The 20,631-nt window shown below is 30.8% G+C and overlaps 1 protein-coding gene across 3 annotated transcripts in view; it reads right to left on the bottom strand.

The window, feature by feature from the left end:
* The window catches only part of LOC113521302 (uncharacterized), a 132,788-nt gene that overhangs the window by 110,100 nt on the left and 2,057 nt on the right, over nucleotides 1–20,631 (bottom strand). The window contains exon 1 of one of the 3 annotated variants that reach the window (XM_052902943.1): nucleotides 9,590–9,740. The exons of the other annotated variants lie outside the window; for them this stretch is intronic. The gene's annotated coding sequence lies outside the window, so the exon portion shown is untranslated. Of the gene's footprint in view, nucleotides 1–9,589; nucleotides 9,741–20,631 lie in introns of those variants that run through there. 3 annotated transcript variants of the gene reach the window in all.

The following is a 20,631-nucleotide window of genomic DNA, read 5'->3' as shown; positions in this document are numbered from 1 at the left end:
ATAACATAAATACTGGCATTAATTCATGATAATATTCAAGTTCCATAAAATCAAACTATCTGACACCCAAATACACATTAAGACAAATCAAATTAGACCAAACTCGACATGGATACATTAAGTATTACAATTTTTTTAGCGTCTTAATTCATAGTTAATATAAAAAATTCAGTATTTGTAACAAGCATCTGCAGGTGTACCTCTGATGCATCGAGATTATGCGGCTAAACAGCTATTTTATATGCATATATATGTTGTATATGGATATAAAAGGTGAGATATTACAATGAGGTTACAGAATACACACAAAACATTTTCAGTAATGGCAACGCATTAAAGGGTACCATGGTATTTTAGACCAGATTGGGTTAAACTCAACATTACTAGTCGTATTGATAAATAATAATGTAGACATCTATATGTCTCGTTTTTACTACCAGACATCACTAAATAGTACGTGCTGAAAACTTAGAATTTTATACAGTAATAATGCTGAGTAGCATCTGCTGTCTTCAAAACTTATAAAAGAAAGTAGTAATATAAAAGAATGACGATACCACAGTGAACAATGTTTATGTAGAAAATTTTAAAATTTTCAAATTTTACTCTACAAAAAAAAAAAAAGAAAAACAAGACATCAATCGCTATTTAGTTTTTCGTTCGATAAAATTAATAAGGCCAAAAAAAAAAACACTATGTAAAGCTAAAAGAATTATAAAAATTGTTTCAAAGATGGTAAACATACGTATTATATAATATAACACAAAATATAACGATTTAATCGAAAATCCTTATTTCTGAAGTGGCTTAACGCTTTTTTCTCGTAGGTGTCGTAAGAGGCGACTAAAGAAACTTAATAGTTTAGGAGTGGGCAGCAGCGTTCATCTTAAAATATCACCAAAGCCTAACTGCGGTTCAGCAGCGGACAGTTAACGGATGATATGATTAACATTTTTTAAAAACGACTTTTAAAACGAGAACAGATTTTGCAACATAACATTATTATAGTATTAGCCTGACTTAAAGTCTTGTATATTGTATACTTTTAATGCAATTAATCTAACAAATAATGAATAAATAGCTTAGCACATGGGGGTTTTTGTTAACATATAACGATAGTTTTGTTTACGAAAATTTACCCTAGATATGTTAGTACGAGTATAATCAGAGTATGTTACGAGAAATGAGGGTAGTATTAACTACAGCATTGTCGAAACCTCGGGCACATATAAAACATGAGTTGTACTTGTAAATGACAAGACATATCTGTAGGCGTCACGCGCCTTGTGGGTTTGGAGAATTTGTCAAAATCTTATCAGTCGATATTTCTTCGCAGATACCTTTCGAAACACCTACGATAGATTGCTTCATTCATATGTATACAATCTAAACATGTATTAAAATAGCTGCATTGATTTTTCCAGTCTAAATTGGAATTGGAATAAGTACGTGACAAACTAGAAAATGATCTCTCTACCACATTTCATTCAAAATCACTTAACGAATGAACGGTTTTTATAAAAAATAAACGTATCACCACTACTTGCCTAAATGTTACAAAAACCGTTTATACATTAATTCAGAAAATGCTGATTATTAAAATTTGCCACACGCCATGTTTAGATATAATTGTCATCGTTACACAGCGATTCTATTTCACCTAATTTAATCTCTGTACACACGGTTTCTTTGTTTTTCTATAAACTTTGTTTGTACTTTTCTATAAATTCTCTTTTTGTCGGTCGTAGTGAAATTTGTAATATCGTAAAATTTGGGATGGAAATCAAAATAAAAAAGGATAAAGAGGTTTCTTCAGGGTCGGCTAAGCGGACGTTATGCCCCTGGTATTGCAGGCGTTCATAGGCTATGGCGGATAACTGTTTACCATTAGGTGGGCCGTATGCTTTTTGCCACCTCAGTGATATAAAATAAAAAGACTATTTTTTATCTCAGTCACACGAAGAATATCACGTAAAAATTTGTCTTCGATAAATACTGTTTCTGTTGTCTAAATTTTTAGCACATACGACACCTACTATATAACCTAATTCACGTAAGCATAACTGTAGATTACAGATAATAAATATATACTTCATGATTCTATTGTGAAATACGTTATTAATGAAATCTAGACTCTCTAAACTCTCTAATAGATCTGAGAAGTGATAATGACTACGTAGCATCAGTTATTAACCAATCAAGCTGAAAACTGGCATGTAATTAACGTTAGATGAAATCTAGACTAAGTTTGAGAATAAGCGAAATCAACCGTAACTAAAAATGGTGGATATCAAAAACATTATTAGAAAGGGTTCCAATTATTAAAAATTATACCTTTTTTTGTTAATGCAATAAACAATAGACACAAGAAAGTAACAATTCTCTTACCTATTTTATTTAATTACTTCAACTGTTGCTTTTTATTGCATTACGGTAGAGTTTTTTTACTACTGCACACTTTTTTTTTAATTGAAGTTTGATTATGCCACTACTACTATTAATTCAAATGTACGCGTAACCAATGTCAGTATGGTTGGTGGGTTGAAAGAAACGACATCCCGAGATAGAATATTCTGGCGCAAAAATATGAGAAGACTCGACTCCAGATAGTGGAACTAAAGGTGGACAAAGATGACAGGTGTTAATTATTTCGATGTTCATATCTCTGATAAGGTACCTAAGATGATATAAGCTGTACTGTGCACTGTTGAACATAGGTCTCCCCCTTGGGGGCTTTTGCCATTGGTTGCCACGCTTGGCAGGCGGGTTGACAACCGCAGCTAGGCTTTGGTCATGTTTTGAAAAGCATGTTACTGCCTATCCCTTGACGATTAAGTTCCCTTAGCCACCTCTTACGTCACCCATGGGAAAGGGTTGACATTTTCTATGCCGGGATCACTAGCCGTGCCAAGACCACACGAACGATAGGTAACGTACCTATACAACGTTGAATTTCAAAGTAACTCATTATAACTATCTGATAAGATATCATCATATAATGGCAATTACATAAAAACTTGTAATTCAAAAAATCACTTTTTTCATAGCTACACTAGTGTTAATCTGCTACAACTAGTATTAATGTAAATAACACTACACAAATTTATAAAAAGTAAGGATTTGTTTGTTTATTTGTAATGTATAAACTCAAAAAATACTCATTGAAATTTAAAAACTATTTTACCTATAGAAAAGCTAGATCATTAACGGGTAACATAGTCAATGTTACTCGCGTAAAATAATATACAAATTATTTTCGAAAAAATCTGAGATCACTGCGAAAATTACAATAACGTAACCCAAAATATCAAACATTTACTGATTAAAGCTGAGACAAAATACTAATTTATCTTTCTTTCTGCTCGTGCGAAGACGGGACATGCATCTCTACTGGTATTAAAACACAGAGTAGTCATCACTGACATCCGAACTCTCGAACTACGGTACGTTACCCACTTTTTTCGCATCGCGTGCATCTCTCAGTCTAATTCACACGCCGCTTGTTACACATAGGCATAATGCATCGATTATGTCGTTTTATGCCGGTGAACCACGCTACACAAGTATCCGCATAGCGCGCGGTCTACGAACGATAATCGGTTCAAAAAAAAAGCCGGCCAAGTGGTAGCAATTATTGTACTATGTAATGTATAGGTAAATAATAAAAAAATTCAATACCTACATATAGTTATATAAAACAAAAATTCTTTTATTCAAACTCAATTATTAATAAAATTTTTGTATAGCTAATTCGGAAAGAGAGAATGAATAATGCTGGATTGCAGGATATTACATCAATGACTAAGACGTAATAATCTTTTCAAGCGACTTCTTTTATTTTTACTAGAAAATAAAATTTAAATAAACAACCACCTTCCAATGAAAATTAAAACAGATTAATATTAAAAACATAATGCTTAATATATCTACGAATATGATTGTTAATACGAATTCCAGATAATACTGTTTTAACACAAATGTAAAATAAGGACACTGAAATGGTTTCAGTTGCAGTTGAAGTAGCAAAGTTATTATTAGAATTCCCCGAAGGACGCTGCTGAAGCGAAATAATATAAATCAAATAAATGGACTTGCCATTTAAAACAAACATGCCCTAAATTATAAATTGCAATTTATATGTTATTTCAAGAACAAGAGCATAATTTTAAATATATTAGTGGACATCTATATAAATGTTCCACATAAAGAGAAAAATAACCTGTAATTTTCTGATAATGAAAATAAGTTTTCAGAACTGTCTACGCAATATGTATAATAATTACAATTAAGAGTTATTTTTAGTAAGTTAAACATTGCAGCATCTACATAATTTCCAGTGTTCATACTAACACAGTGCATTTTGTTGTTTAGAAAAAAATTATAATAACTGGATGTGCAATTTATGATATACTAGTAATCTTAATTTATCTATTTTCTTTTTTTTTATTTCAGTAGTTCCATTATTTATTTATTTTCTTTTACAATAGAAAGAATATCTGTGACCAATGGTATTAACTCGAAAGAAATTAAATTTCTCAAATCGAAGCTTATATACTTTTTCTAATAAATTCATTAAGTCCCATATCTATATAATATCTATTCTATAGATCCGATTAGTGCTGTTAATAGGATATATAAAAAAATATCTATAAGTACATATATGACAAAACTTGAAAGTGGATAACCCTTAAATCAAATTAAACGAAGTAATAATTTAAGATATTGATTTCCAAACCCACTTTACCAACATACGTCTTAATTTAAAATTTGATGTTGTTTCAGGAAGAAATACAATTGTCAATTATCGTGATACCCCAAAATACTTAAATATCAACGTGGATGTAATACATCGTATAGGTACCTGTTACTCAAACAGTATGACCCATTTGAAAGCGAATTAAGTCTAAACATAGCTGGTGTCACACGTAACGGATGATAATACCCGATGTCAATATTTGCCTGACTCAAAAAGCAAAGAAAGATAGATACAAACGACCGGCTGCGCGGACTTTCCTCTCCCTATCTCCTCGCTCTTGTTACATAAACTCAACTCATATAATATTTATGACTTCTTTACTTAAAAAATAAGATATGATCCCACAAAATCTAAATGAGTTTTATCGTTTCCCCTAAATAATCATACGTAACAAGAACAAGACACAAAAGAAAATGATTGCGTGAATCATCGGGCTCAGGTTATAAAGTTTAAACTTGATTTCTTTCTCGTTCCAGACAAGGATTTCTTTTTTGTTTAAACAGTATATGATGTTGTAAATATGACGTCTTAAGATTGAATTTCCACTGAGTAAGCAAATATTACGTAGAATTAAATTTAATTAACAATTATGAAATGCAGTGTTTGTAAAGATTCTTTGTTACTAATTGTAATAAACAGTTAATAGATTTGGACAAATATAAGACGTATACTTTTATCCTCTAATATATTGCTAGAGAATATTTCACAATATACTTAATAATGAGCGCATCAGAAACCAGTGTCAAATATAACAGGACCTAATCAATCGATAATATTGATGCAAAAAAATACTGTATAAAATGTGATAAAAAAAATATAAATAACGTATGAAGAATGAATGAGTCAGTTCTTTCAAGTTTTTGTGCCGATGCAATAAGAGCTACTTCACTAAGAATGGACTGAGAACATGTAGTACATTTCGAAACACAGGTTTTGCAAGCCAAACATACTTGTTTGATCAAAGGAATAACGGCTCTGACGGGTGACATGAAACCAAAACTACGACGTATGTTTACAGACCGGAGATCATACAACAATGAAAATGCAATATGCTGCTCCTACTTTACATTATTTTGTATCTAGATACCATAATGGAATACTTTTATAAGTGAATTTGCACTTGCGCATTTATTTGTCAACCCGTTTTCTTAAAATGATTTATAACTGCAGAAATAAACTCAGTATAATTTAACAGCGAACATGTAAAAATACCGTTTAGTATTTCAGAAACGACTACTAAAAGTGTACAACAAGGAAAATGATATTTTGAAAACAAAAACCGACAAAAATTTTCTTTTTTAATATTTCTCTTGTCTTTTACCTAATACTTTTTAGACGCAGTACGGAATCCTTTCACCACGATTATACATGACATGAAATCTCGATATTTATACACAAATTGATTGAAGAATCGGTATTACGTACCGTTACCAACATGATCTACATTGATGCGATAACGGTTAAACCTAATATGAATAAAGACGTCAATGATATAGATAGATATAAATATAAGAACAGTAAAATTAGATAAGTGCACATAAAAACACAGTTACCGGAGCCTCAGTATATGGTTAATAAATACGTAATTATGCTCTTAGCTATAATTTTCTGGTATGTCTGAAATTCTAGAAAATATTTAATTTTTATAGTCTATTGTATAGGGATAGTATGCATTTTTAGTGCCTGCAATGATGTCGAGTAATGAGCAATACTGCCTTGCATGGAGCCAATAGCAGCAAAAATAAAAGTAAAGTCAGACCGGATTTCATCGAAAGCCAGTCTCGCCTTGGAGGATTTTGCTAAATTTATACGATGTTGCAGGCAAGAAGACTTGGTTTTTTGGCACACGGCTTTGGATACTGCAGCGTTGTTTTAGGAACTTCGAATATACCCAATTAACAATATGCATTTTCACTTCAAACTTAATACAAAGATTACTTGTCGATTGGGATTACAGTCTGACTAAAATTAATCAACGCAGTGTTTTAATTAAAGTGTTTCTGTAATTAAAGTGTTTCTGTAATTAAAGTATTTTTTTAATTAACGTTAATTTATTTTTAATATAGCTTTATATATTAATTCGTAAACTAATTAATATTTTAAAAAGCAACGATACACACACGATCTACTTATATAATTTTGGCTTGTTTCATTGAAAGCGTATACGTACGTTAAAAAAATTAAGAAGAGTTAAAGATGTCACGTGCAGAAACAAAATCAAGTAATAAATTCATTCGGTCGTTAAACAGTATCAAAGCAAAAATTATCTCAGAAATCGCTAATCCGCGGAAGAGACGATGCTAATTCACTTTAATTATTCTACTTTTTAAAGCTTCTTGACAAACATACTTATTTATTAAGATATGCAGCAGTTGTATTTAAAACAACAGATGATTCAACCCGGCCCGAATCACGTGTATATTTAGATTCGTACCGTTGACAATTATTCCAGATTTTAGCTACGCTCTGAGTGGGTCATTTATGCATATTTGCAGAAATATACTGATATTGCATATTATGCTGACAATACATATTGTTTTTTAAATAATTTATCTTCACAACTGACCACCAATATCCCCACTGATCAGCATGGAATATTAGCCAACTATTAACACAGTGGTCAAGTTGTTTATTAAGTCATAAAGTATCATTTCAAGGTTTCCTTCTCTTGCAGTTGAAAAGAATCGCAACAATGGAGGACTCTTGAAGATATATGAAATATATAGTGAATAGATTGACTATCAATTTCAAAATTGATAAAAAATAATTGTGTCCCACGAAAATAAACAGACTTCAATTGTGGCAAAAACAGTTATGTTAATTTAAAAACTAAACTCCTGAACCAATTTTGATAATATTTCTATAGGACCAATCTATCAGCATATCCTTTTAAATAAATATAGAATTTTTACAATTGATATATGAGGTAATAATCATAAAAATATGAGTGAATTGAGAACCTCCTTGTTTTTGAGGTCGATTGAAACAAAAGCAGGGAAATAATGTTAGTAGATATATTTGTATTATTTGGTTTCAGAACAATCATATTTTATCTTATATGATAACAAAACCTGAAATATTATCTCGTGGTAACACAGTTACATCGGCCTTGATATAAAGTTGCGTGCTTAGACAAGACACCACGTCTTGCTTATGTGTGTCATCGCGATTTCTAGTTTCCAGGTAAATAACAACCGCCTTAGATTCAGAATAAAGAGACACGCTAGCATTTGAATATTTTTCTTTCATGCAACAAGTAAAGTGGAGCCCAATGATGACAAATCTATTTATCTTATCTTTAATTTACTTTGGGGGCCAAACCATAATTTATCGTACGTCGAGCCAATGGGTTCTTTTGTGTTAACCCCCTGTTTAAAAGATTTAGTGCGATAGTCAAAATATCCTAACACTCACTTTGTATATTAAAATGATGACTGACAGCTCTTCTTCTAATGTTCTTGCGGAGGAAACAAAAGACACTATATTTGATGTAAAAGATGAAATTAAAATATCCGAGAGATACATTGGTATAGATTAATTATCATTACATACAGCGTAATATGACATGATAGCTGTTAAAGGGAATATATCCACTCAGGCGGAACTATACATTATCAATGAATCTTAACAAAAACTATCTTTATGCCTATTACTTTAATCTACTAACAAAATCCATCAGCCCACAATAAGGTTCAACGACACGGCTATTTAAATACGCGACATCTCCGTTTTAGCTATGTTTATTGTATTCGTAACCTTTGAGGCCATGACTAGATATTAAGTGGATATTACGGCAACGCAAATAACTTTTATGTAGGTAGATGTCTAAAAATAATTTACTAACTTTATCGTAGAGGAGGTGTCATCAATAATTTCCCGTTTTTATTGTAGGTCACAAACAAAAATCATCACATAATGAATATAATTTATCTAAAAGCAATAGAAAACGACAGAAAATTAAATTAATACCTTTTACGACTTAATCAATTACATCTTGACATTCTTTATTACGTAAGTAATTGCAACACCACAGCTTAAACTACGATAACGTAATAACATCCAAACAAGGAGAAAACTATAAAAATAAATTATTATAAGACTCAATGGGGTTAATTCTTCGATTATATGAGGCGCTGCTGTAAAAATAACAAACAAACTTCATGGTCGATACTAATATTACGAAAAGGTAAAGAAACTTTGTTACATGTACACAAACTCTTTTTATCTTTTATCTAGGGGACGACCTCTGGAACTAGATAAATTACTGCTGAATACGTTTTAAAAATTCTTTTAAGTATTCGTTTAGCAGAAAACTATTGATCTTTATATAATATAGGACATTTTTTCTATGGGAATGGAGTTTACGCGGGAAATAACTAAATATTAAAAAAAAAACTTCTTATAACTTCTAAAGAATCCTTTATTATTACTGTAATTGAAAACTAACTTTCAGAGATTAATAAAACTTGGACATAAACAGCCTTTGCCATTGCGTTCTTTCGCCCATTTCTTAAGTAATATTGTGAAAATAAACTATATAGGTTAAATAAGAAACACGAGAAAACAAATTGGTAATTATCCCGAATATAATCAATACTTTACTATTTTAATTGCACACCATAAAACAAAATTGACAGATTATAAACATATTATTACAAGTGGAATACATAATTTGTTGTATTGAGAGCAACAGAAGAAAGTAAGTCAATACGATATTTTCCGACTTTCGATTTAATCAATTAGGTCCTAACTAACGTTCCTCGTTACGCAAGTTAGTGCAATAAAAACATAGATTAAAGCAAAAAAGGTATCACAAGTGAAAACTATACATACCTTAGAATAGAAATGTTATAATCAGGTCACATAAATTGCCAAAATTCCGGCATAATTTTCACACCACAACACGTGTGACGACCTAAAATCCTAGGTGTCAGAGCCGTAAGTATAACAACGGAAAAAAGTTTTGAAATGCACCTGCTGGCGCGACGCGAGGAACGTTACTGGCAATACGAAGCGGCCCATTAGTCGCGCTGAACACGTCATACGGAAGCCGGTTCTGGACATCGGAGATTTGAAAGAAACCGCGATAAACTATGCAATTCTCAGTACAATATAAATAAATATATTTATTCCAATGTTTTTATTCCTAGTAATAATAAAAAACACTTTGCACTAACAATAAAAAACAAGTAAAACCTAGTTTACATTAAAATGTATGCGGATAAGTGTAAGATAAAAGTCTGAGTAACTATTCGTATCTCACCGAATCGATTAATTGAATTGGTGAAATATTATATTCCAAGGTGGACAATTAAGCTGCTTATCATTTATTGGTAAACAGTCTCTTCAAGATATCAATGTTAACATCAACAGATAGTATTACTCGGATGATACAATCCTTATGATGTAATGCTTTTAAGTCACAGTATTCCGTAATTGATTTAAAAAACAGGTCCTTCGTTCGTGATTAAAATTTTTTGTCTCTTTTTTAAATCTGTTGTAGTACTGATAATGTCGGTATTAGTCATCAGATAAATATTTAAAACGAATAATACAAATAAAGTAGAGAACTTAAAGGTCTATTGCATTCAAAATTATTCATGAACCATAAGATTGAAGATGTGACAAAAAAAAACAATAGCTAAGATAGACCAAAGGCATGATACATCAAGGGAGTCTTGACAGGACCCCTATCATTAACCACACTGTAAAAGAAAGAAATCCAAGTCAATCGAAAACTTAATGTGCAACTGTGACTTACTGAAAAGTATAAGTCTCTTAAAAATATAAATTATTCAAAATCAAAATACTATAGATGGATATGTTAAACTAACATTAATAGGTAATAAATAAAATCTACAAGTAGGTAGTACAGTGTGGTAGTTGGTTTAAGATAGGGAGAAGAACAAAAGATTTCAATAGGTCGAAATGCGATAGATAGTAATTTTCCCGTAAGATGAAGAAGGAAAACTATTTTATCAAAGAGTAAATATACATTTTCTCTTTACAATTTAAAACTTCACAAGTAACATAATCACTTTATATTACAATCAAATTTTATTAAACGCGCAAATTATTAAAAGCTGAGACTGGCAAAAACGCTTGAATCGCAATATTATTGCATATAATTAAGGTGAAAGTCTGTGTTGTGGCTGACATCTGGTACATAAAACATGCTGGAGCCGTTGCAGATGATCGTATTTGGTTTGTTTTTGGCGTAGGTGGATAAATAATGACAATGTATTCAGATAAAAACTCATTCGATTCAATTCAATCACAAATATCATTGTGTAGCATAATTTCATTAATTATTATTAACTCTCTTGAAGTATTATCTACAAAGATCAATAACCCAAATTGTACTAATATTATGTGAAAGTTCACAAAAATGTTACACAATTATGCTTGAATGGGAGCATAAAGATTATAAATTTTGATCAGCGGCTAATTTGCTATGTACAACGACTTTGAGACAAAACGTAGTGTATGTGCCAATCTAGAATAATAGTCTTTATACAAAATTTCATTTAAACTCATTGAACTATTGAAGCAATATTAAGTAACAATTATCTTAACATATTTATAAGCTTTTACAATTACCATATTAGGAGCAAAAAGACTCGGCAATGCAGCAAGACGTGGTAAAGCAATTATAATGTTATTTGTGCTTTAAGTAAGAGCTCAGTTAAAGATCATTTTGAACGATCTGATTCTATAAGATCATATGCTTATTGAATCAGATTTGGAGGATTTGTAAGCAAATTTGTACTTACATCATCTTTATATTAGGTAGTTGAAGCGAAATGAAAAAAAGGGCTATAATCCAAATAACATAATATCCTATTCGGTATCGTTTAGTAAGATTTCTCTTATATGACAATATAAAAGAGAAAATATTATACTTTATCCTATATTTTCTACAAAATATAGATAAGAAATAAATTTTTCATTATGTTTTACATAAAGACAGAGGTCACATTGAAGTAAGAGATGAAGTTATACAAGAGAAAATCGAAACTCAATTAGATAAAAAATAATGCATATATTATTATCATACTTTAATAATTACATAATTAATGCTCCTTTCCACTCAGGGTTTGCTGGAAGAGAACTCTTACAGAGTTAAGCTCGCCTGTTGTACATCTTTATTTTATATATATATGTTGTAATTTTTTCTGTGTACAATAAAGAATAAATAAATAAATAAATAAAAATACTTTGTTCTTTGTTCTATTAGCAAACTCGTAAGATAATAGCCAGGACAAAAACACTTCTCCGAGTTAATACAGGACATTGTCTATCTGAGTATAAACGAAATATTCATTATTTTATACATATGTGTATATGTACTTTAAATAGTTAATATTCCTACTATTATCTTTTGATACTATACTTATACATGGGTTTATCTAATACATACATAAGATTAAGTCCGTATTTCCTTTTAATATTATTATGAAAATAACAATATTTGTATGTTTGTTACTCAAATACAATTAAATGACTAAACGGATTTTAATTAAATTTATTACTCTGGTAGACTATATCCTAACTGAACATATGAGATACTGCTTTATATAATTATTTACGCGGACAAAGCCTCAGGAAACAACTAGTATATAAAGATACGTTTATTTTAAAATACGTGCAGGTTATCTTAGTAATTTAAAAAAGACTTCTACAATAGGAGCGAAACAGTTTTATTGCCAATATAGAAAAACTTAATAATGCTAATATAATATTAGAATGTTTATACGAATGAAGTCATACATAATTTCAAGGATTACCTCATATGAAGTCAATGGCAAGAGAACATCCGAATCACCTTGAGACGTCAATTTCTCTACATTTTAAAAATCACTTGTAAGTCATGATGACACAACAAAATTATTTAAAGATTATAAACAGAATAAATTAATAAACCAGTGCATATTGTCAATGGTGACTTATGGAACTAAAATATTGTCTTCCCATAAAAACTCACTGCCAGTCATACGAGGAAGCTCGAAATTGTTCATCGATTTTGGTAGAGCTATGGTATTTAATTACATAATAAAATTCTGTACGAAGTTTTACGCAAAACAAAATACTCCAGTAACTTATGTAATAAAAAAAAAGTACTTGCACAGTATATATTTACATTTTTCTTGATTTTAGAATGTTATTGAATAGAAAAAATAATATAATTACATTACAAAAGAAGAAGAAATACAATAATCTTTATCCCTAGAGGAATTTTTACCAGGCAACACATTTAACTTACCCAGGTCAATTTCAGTATTCTTACAGTTAGATATTATCTTAATAATTACACACTACGATTACTATTATAATGTATGTCGATATTATATCTAAGATTATAAATATGAATGTTTTCAAATATGTTTGGATGCTTGTTACTTACTCAATCACGCTGACATGGCTGAATGGATATTAAATAAATTTTGTAGAAACTTAAACTCGAGACAAAAAAGGATACTTTTTATCCTGATTCATATGGGCAAAGCCGCGGGATACAGCTAATCACTTAAGTTATAATCTAAATTCCAATAACATTAAATAAATGTGAAAGTTCGTAAAGTTTGTTGATTTAGTAAACAGGCTTAAACTGGTTAACGGATTTGAATAAAATTTGGTACACAGGTGTTATATTTTAAATTAACACACAGGACATATTAATATACTGATTCGCAAGGGTAAAGTCGTAATATACAGTTTATAAAAAAATATGTCCTAACAAAGTTTCCTACAATGATAAAATTAAACATAAACAAGAAGTGACGTTTATAACGAACAACGCTCAGAGGTCAATGCGATTATCAAGTTGTGCCAATTTCGAACGATCACATTACGTGACCAATAAGTGGTTCCGTAAAACAACAAGACTTAAGAGGAAGGACAAGGAAAAGGAAATTCGATACCACCAAATAACAGTTATACGTTTGTCGCCATCATACTGGAGAATAGGTCATGACGTAACTGATCAATACGCAGTATATCGCTTATAAATTAAAAAATATCGTAAACTGTGACGAGTTTTTATGACGATTGACGATAACAAGCAAATAGTCTCACTTTCATAAATACATCTATTATCATACATGAGATAATTTAAATATTTTTTTCATTTGATATTTGAATAATTTTTGTCAAAATAATTTGTATGATAAATTTGTATAAATAATATAATTTTAATGATAATTTTTAAAATGATAATTTTATCGTTTTTTTTATTTCTAATCTAAGGTATGCCTTGTGAGCAATATGTTGCTCATAAAGTTTTAATTATTATAATGAATAATTATATATGCAAAATTTTACATTTAATATTTTAAATACAAACAATTATAACTTCCATCTCCGTTATCTTTATACACTAATAAAATCACTAAAAAATTCGAAGTAAGTCAGAATAGTTCACTTGAGCATTGTACGCAATTTAAATAAGTACAATAAAACTAAACGATAAAAATTTCAGTTTTTGCAGTAGTTCTTCTAGTTACTCCGTCACTGTGGTATACCTATTGTTATTTTTATGATTAGCGTCTCATGAAAATAGACAGCATCAATATTAGTAGGCGTACAGTCTGTTCGTCCATACAAGGCTGTATATACGATAAGTTTATTAGCGAAAGATGTAGACCTTCGATAAAGAATTACGTTGTAATATTATAATAGCTTTTGTTGATGGTAATATATAACTGTGTCAATGATAAAGTTTTAACGACCTTGGTGATGTAGTGATTCATCATTTTGCTTCACCTTCCAATATTTTTTTTAAAGTTAGTGATATATTTGTTAAGGTATCCTGTCATCAGTATTGGAAATGGGGCAGAAAGTCTGTAATAATGGGTACATAACGTATTCTTAAAGTAGATGAATCTAGGATTTTGAGATAACCAATTTCGAAACTTCAAACACTCTTATGGTAGACGGTTGGATCTCCAATAAATATTTATATACCTGAATTATATCTGTATAGATATGTATATATTTACAAAACAATCGTATATATAAAAGTATGTTTATAACATATCTAATAACCATAGTACAAGCTCTGCTTAAAAACTTTTACTGTTTGGAATGTTGGAATTAAGACAGTATCAGATGTTTCTAACTTTTTTAATTACACTAGATACTGAGAATAATATGGAGATGGTTCGTTCTTTCGTTTTAAATGATTGGTTTAAATATTGGTAAGATATAAACATTTAAGGTGGAGAGATGAACGAACAGTATATTCTAAAGAGAGTATTAATGTATATGGTCGTAAAGAAAAGGGTGACTTAAGAGATTTTACTTCGAAAAAAAGCGGTTTCAATCGTGACAAGCAAATAAGCTGCCAACATGAAAGTAAACCCTATCGCTCAGCGACAATCATGAAAATTAATAGAGAATTAGCGAAAATATAGCGAAAATACATAAAAACAAAAATCGTTTAATTGAAAATATTAATATACTTATGGGCCTACTATATACTATAAACCTCAATAAGACAGTCACACAAAACTACATATTGTTTTTACATATTTCGTCCCGTTTCATAATAAACATGTTGTTATTACATAAATCCTTGAATTTAGAAACCTCAGAAAAAAACCTACAAAGGAAACAGTTCGTACGATAACTGCTTATACATATTCACGGTCGGCTGGCCATTGCGATCATTGCACAGACCGGTGCAAATTGACCATTGCTTGATACGTACCTGGATGCATGTATAATGCACTCGTGACGATAGAACCATTTCAAAGCAAATAATAAATTGCGAGGTGACTTTAAGAAGTAATCGAATGGGAACAAATCACGTTGAATAATAATCGCCAAATATAGCTACAATAAGGTAAAGTTTAATCCAATTCAATTACGGTAAAAGTCAGCATATTTTTTTACAAGAATAATTTTTTTTTTAATTGAGGCATTATTATGAAAGCAACTCTTTATAGTAAACCATATTGACTGTGGTCAAAATTACCAAAAAAAAAACATAAAATAATACATGTGCGTTGAGAAACGTTTTCGTTTTTGAAACCACTTCTAATCACATCTTTCATTTACATTACAGAAAATATAGGTGAAATTAGAAATCTCTTCCTATAAGAAGTCACCTAGAAATGCATCTTACATTTACATTGTATGCTTCATCTACATCTACAAGCAATTATCACTTCCAAAGCTATCTAATTATAACAATTTACTGAATGAAATTAAATAAATTGTTATAATCTTGTCTTGTAATGGTCTGTACTATAAACACTAAACAGATAAAATAACATGAATACAAAAACACATGATTAGATAAGCGAAGACCTTGCATCCCTATCGACTTTTCTAGAACAAACGAAGTCGAAGTCAGTAAAACAATTTATATTCTGCCAAAAACACGTACAAAGTTATAGGTCCCATACTGACTTGAATTCATCCTCATCGTTTCATCCTTCACTGATGCTCCACTTCATCTTTATCAATCGAAGAACATGCATACATATGTACTGCAAGTTTTTATGCAACAAAAAAGAGAAAGCATAAGGGCTACGCACCTACGCCTACGCACGATTTGCAGTTTTTTGTTCGTCATAATAGCACATACAGAACTCCAAAACACGACTCATACGAATCTATGTAAATATGCTTACACAACATAATTTTGCTTTTCTATTATGATAATATAGAATGATGACAAAATCGTACGATATCGTGTAGTGCTACGGTAAATTTTAAAAGTTCCTGTTAAACTCCGATTCTGATTTGCTTGACACATCCATCTCTGGGAATATTTCGATGGTCAGATTAGAATCTGACCATAGAAATATTTCTAAGATATCAAGATTGCAGATCTTTATAGAAATCATTCTAGTCCAATGTTCAATGCAATGTTTTAGCTACAATAATATTTAACCAGATGTCTTCGATCCTGAGCGTCTGATTAACAATAAACATAGATTCAGACTATACAAACTAAACAAAATTTGACTTGAAATAAAAATAAACCGCATTGAAATCACGTTTAGGAACTATTTTTCAGATTAGTGTTAAAATACAATAATATTCAGTGTTACATAAAAAAAATCGACTTCGGTTATGACAAAACCAGTTACTTTGGTTTAAAAACTAAACTACAGAATCGATTTTAATAAAATTTGTATGAAACGAATCTGTAAATATATCCTATCAGATAAAAAGAATTTCTTCAAATAGGTTTACAATTGACGGGGTTATGAGATTACAAACAAAAAAAGATATACAATCAAATTGAAAGCCTCCTTTTTTTTAAATTGACCAGAAACGTAGACTTACTCGTAATATACATATATCAATCTTTATTCGGATATAAATCCATTTCTTTGTAGGCTAAACATAGAGAACACACTGCTAAAACTCTATCTTCCCTTACTGATACACCGCCAGCGTATCCCGTAAGTGCAGGCGGGATTAGCATACCATTTTCACCCATTAAAAAAAAATCCCCCATGGTAAAACCCAGACATTAATTTTAAAGCTGAAATTTTCAAAAATCCTTTCTTGGGGGAGGTGTCATTATAAAATAAACCTAAATATCAACTTACTAGTAGAGATTACGTTGAAAGTCAATCAAATAACAAACAAACGATTCTATACGTAGATAGATTACAGGTTAGTCTTCCTGATATTATATACTTCCACTTTCGCAATGGACACTTGTTTCGTAATATATTATTTTTATACTAATAAATAATATATACTCTTTATTAATCATCTTCATTTCAAACGGTAACCGTGCACCGCTGAACATAAGCCTTCCCCATAAGGGGAGTTGTTCCAGTAGTTGCCAAACTTAGCAGGCGGGTTGGCAACCACAGTTAGGCTTTTAGAAATATTTTAAGAATGACGCTACTGCCCATCCCTCTATCATTATGTTCGTTTAGTCGCCTCTTACGACACCCACAGAAAAGGAAGGGGTGGCCTATTCTATGGCGGATCCACACAAACAATACTCTTCATTGTTGACTCCAAATGATACAGAAATTATTTATATTATACCTTAAGTAGTTTAGGCATGGTAATACGTCATTATTCAACCGGGAAAAAGTTATATCCTAAAGTTCGAAGATGTTTGACATTAATAAAACCTACCTACTCTTAAAACTTTTCGCAATTTCAAGTCAAAAGACAATAGGTACAAACAGAAACAACCTTGGCACACGGGCTGGCCTATTTATAAGGGTTCTTGTTTAATAAATTTCCAGGGTTCAAACGCTAAAAAGTTTACTTTAAGACTTCCCTCGTTAACTTCAATGTAATCAATAAAAAGTAATGATACATTGGACGCTTTCTTCAATTTACGGTTGTATATGTCTTTCTTTTATTATACGAATTTACTGTTGCACATTTGAAGTATCATCACGCCGTATATATCAACCGACTGACTCGACTTTATCCTCACCTATCATCAATCACTGATGTCCCGCCATTTACCATTTCATTTTCAGCCGATTAAAAAAAAATACTAGACATAAACCGTGTCTATATACTAAAAAAAATTTGTAGGACGAATTTTCATGAAATTTGGAGTGGTACTTAGTCCCTGGTTATATATATAGGGTACTTTTTGTTACACAATAAAATGTTTGATGCCCATGGAAAAATATTTAATTTTAGCGCCCGAATAACACATACTACAAACATTTATCTATTAAATCGGTTGCTCAATACAATAACCTTTGGAAAGTTAGTCTTTAAAGGAACGAAGCCAACAGTGACTGTCCGAAGGTCAAGTTCAACGAGCCATTACTACTTAGGCAAGACTTGCCACTGCCGAAGGTGGTTATTAATTTTACTACCCATTATTTTAGAAGGTAAGAGAACCTATTATCATATTTCCATTTATTTTCCATTTGACAAATCACATTAGTAACACCCTAGTAATTATGGCCTTATGCGTTCAAGGCTTTATTTTTTAAGCAAACCGGGGGTTCTCGTTTGTATTTTTCCTATCTTCACTAATTTTATACAGATTTCGTTAACTGTTTTGTAATCAAGAGGGTTTACGTTAATTTTATTACAATTATAGACATTTTTCTTTGCTGAACAAAATCTTGCTTACTGCATACCAACATTTACGACATACAATTCTGTCTTCTAATTTCAATCACTTTCCCACTTATGAAACTATCTAAATTTAAACAAATATTACAAAAATAAAAGAATTTTTATATATAATGTAAACTAAATAATTCACCGATTCAAAAAATTCTTTCGCCTAGAGAAAGCTACATAATACAGCGAGTATAATTTATCCAAACGATATTACGTACGTTGAACAAACCAATAAAAACACTAACAGAACGTGATAGTCATGTAAAAGTCAAATACTTAGAAAAAAGGGAAATGAGACAATTACTATTTTAAGTATAAAATTATGGTCATGATTATTCATTAAATATAACACAGATATTTTAAATAGCATATTGTTATCGAATCACGATTAGATCACTACACAGCAGGTATTCAAAAAGTGCGAGATAATAAATATCTACTTAAGTATATATTTATAGAATCTATATTCTATGTACATTAACTGACCTAAGAAACTATTACGGAAAATAATACTGCACTAACAGCTGGTGTATATTTATCTTAAAACGCCATCTAGAAATAGTTTACTTCAGTAGTTTTCCAAAATTCGCGAAAATTGCAAACAAAAGCTAGTGTATAATATACGAGATCAATAAAGGTTGTGATAATATACGGTACGTAAATCGGTAGGTTTTTTCGCAAAAATATGATAGTGTTAAACCTTCTTCATTTTACAATCCTTAATCCCAGCACTATCCGGGGTCGGTTCTTCTTGCATAGCGGCGCCAGGACGCTCTGTCAACCCTGAGTTGACATAGAAGCTAGGCTTCGTTCCGTTCCGACAGGTCTTCCCTTTCCCCAGTGTTTCGTAGGCATATTCATGACATTTTTTTACCGTGAAGCAGTCATCTCTTCTCATTAAATGGCCATACCATTGAAGCCTACTTTCTTTTAACGTTAAACCTACATACAATCTATTTTTTTTGTGAGATGATAATGCTATGGAAATCCCGTCTGCGCTATCGGATGATAGATGAGAATGAAAGCTGGTCAGTTAGCCCATCGTTATAAATTGTACAGGAATTAACCACGATGGTTTCCAGGGAGAACCGCGTGGACAACTTGATAAGGTATATTGCTAATAATGGAGCTGGTAAATCCCCATTACTAACAATCCCTTTCCCCCAGTTTGTACAACCTATTTACCAGATTCTACCTATGCCTACGAATTCGTCCGCGTGACCGCAAAATAAGTAGCATATGACATGTATGACATTATGATTGGCTTATCAGTTAAAGCGGCAAAAGGTAAAAAACAAACAAACTAGTGACTTTAAAAATTATTAATTAACTAGTTTCTACTCGTAATTTAGCCCCCATTATCGCAATATGTTGACTGATCAGGTTTGACAATTGGTTTAGCCTTTAACCCGCTAAGAAGTGAGAAACAAGGAAACAAAATCACTTTTATATCAGTAAGAATAAGGATTTTTCAATCTTAATTTTTTTATAAAAGGATGAAATTATTAGATAATTAATAAAAATGTATTATTCAAAGAAACAGGTCATTCTTGTTATTTTTATTTTAATTTCTCCAAATGGTGAACTGGTGACTGATTCAGTATAAAACAATGTGTTTCCACTCCTTTTCATTCCAAGAAGTAGAAAACTAAAAAGCCAGTTGTAAGAGGTGATTTGGGGAACAAAACAAAGAAGATAATACATGTGAAAAAAATAATAAATCAATATCCATAACAAATAATCTGGCCATAGAGGTTATAGAATAAAGAAAACAAGCAACATAAATTGTACTCTATAAA

Source organism: Galleria mellonella, unplaced genomic scaffold, assembly GCF_026898425.1.
Source record: "Galleria mellonella isolate WM207_F2 unplaced genomic scaffold, CSIRO_AGI_GalMel_v1 utg99, whole genome shotgun sequence".
NCBI lineage: Eukaryota > Metazoa > Arthropoda > Insecta > Lepidoptera > Pyralidae > Galleria > Galleria mellonella.
Note: the sequence above shows the minus strand (reverse complement) of the source record. Positions and strands in the feature narration are given on the sequence as shown.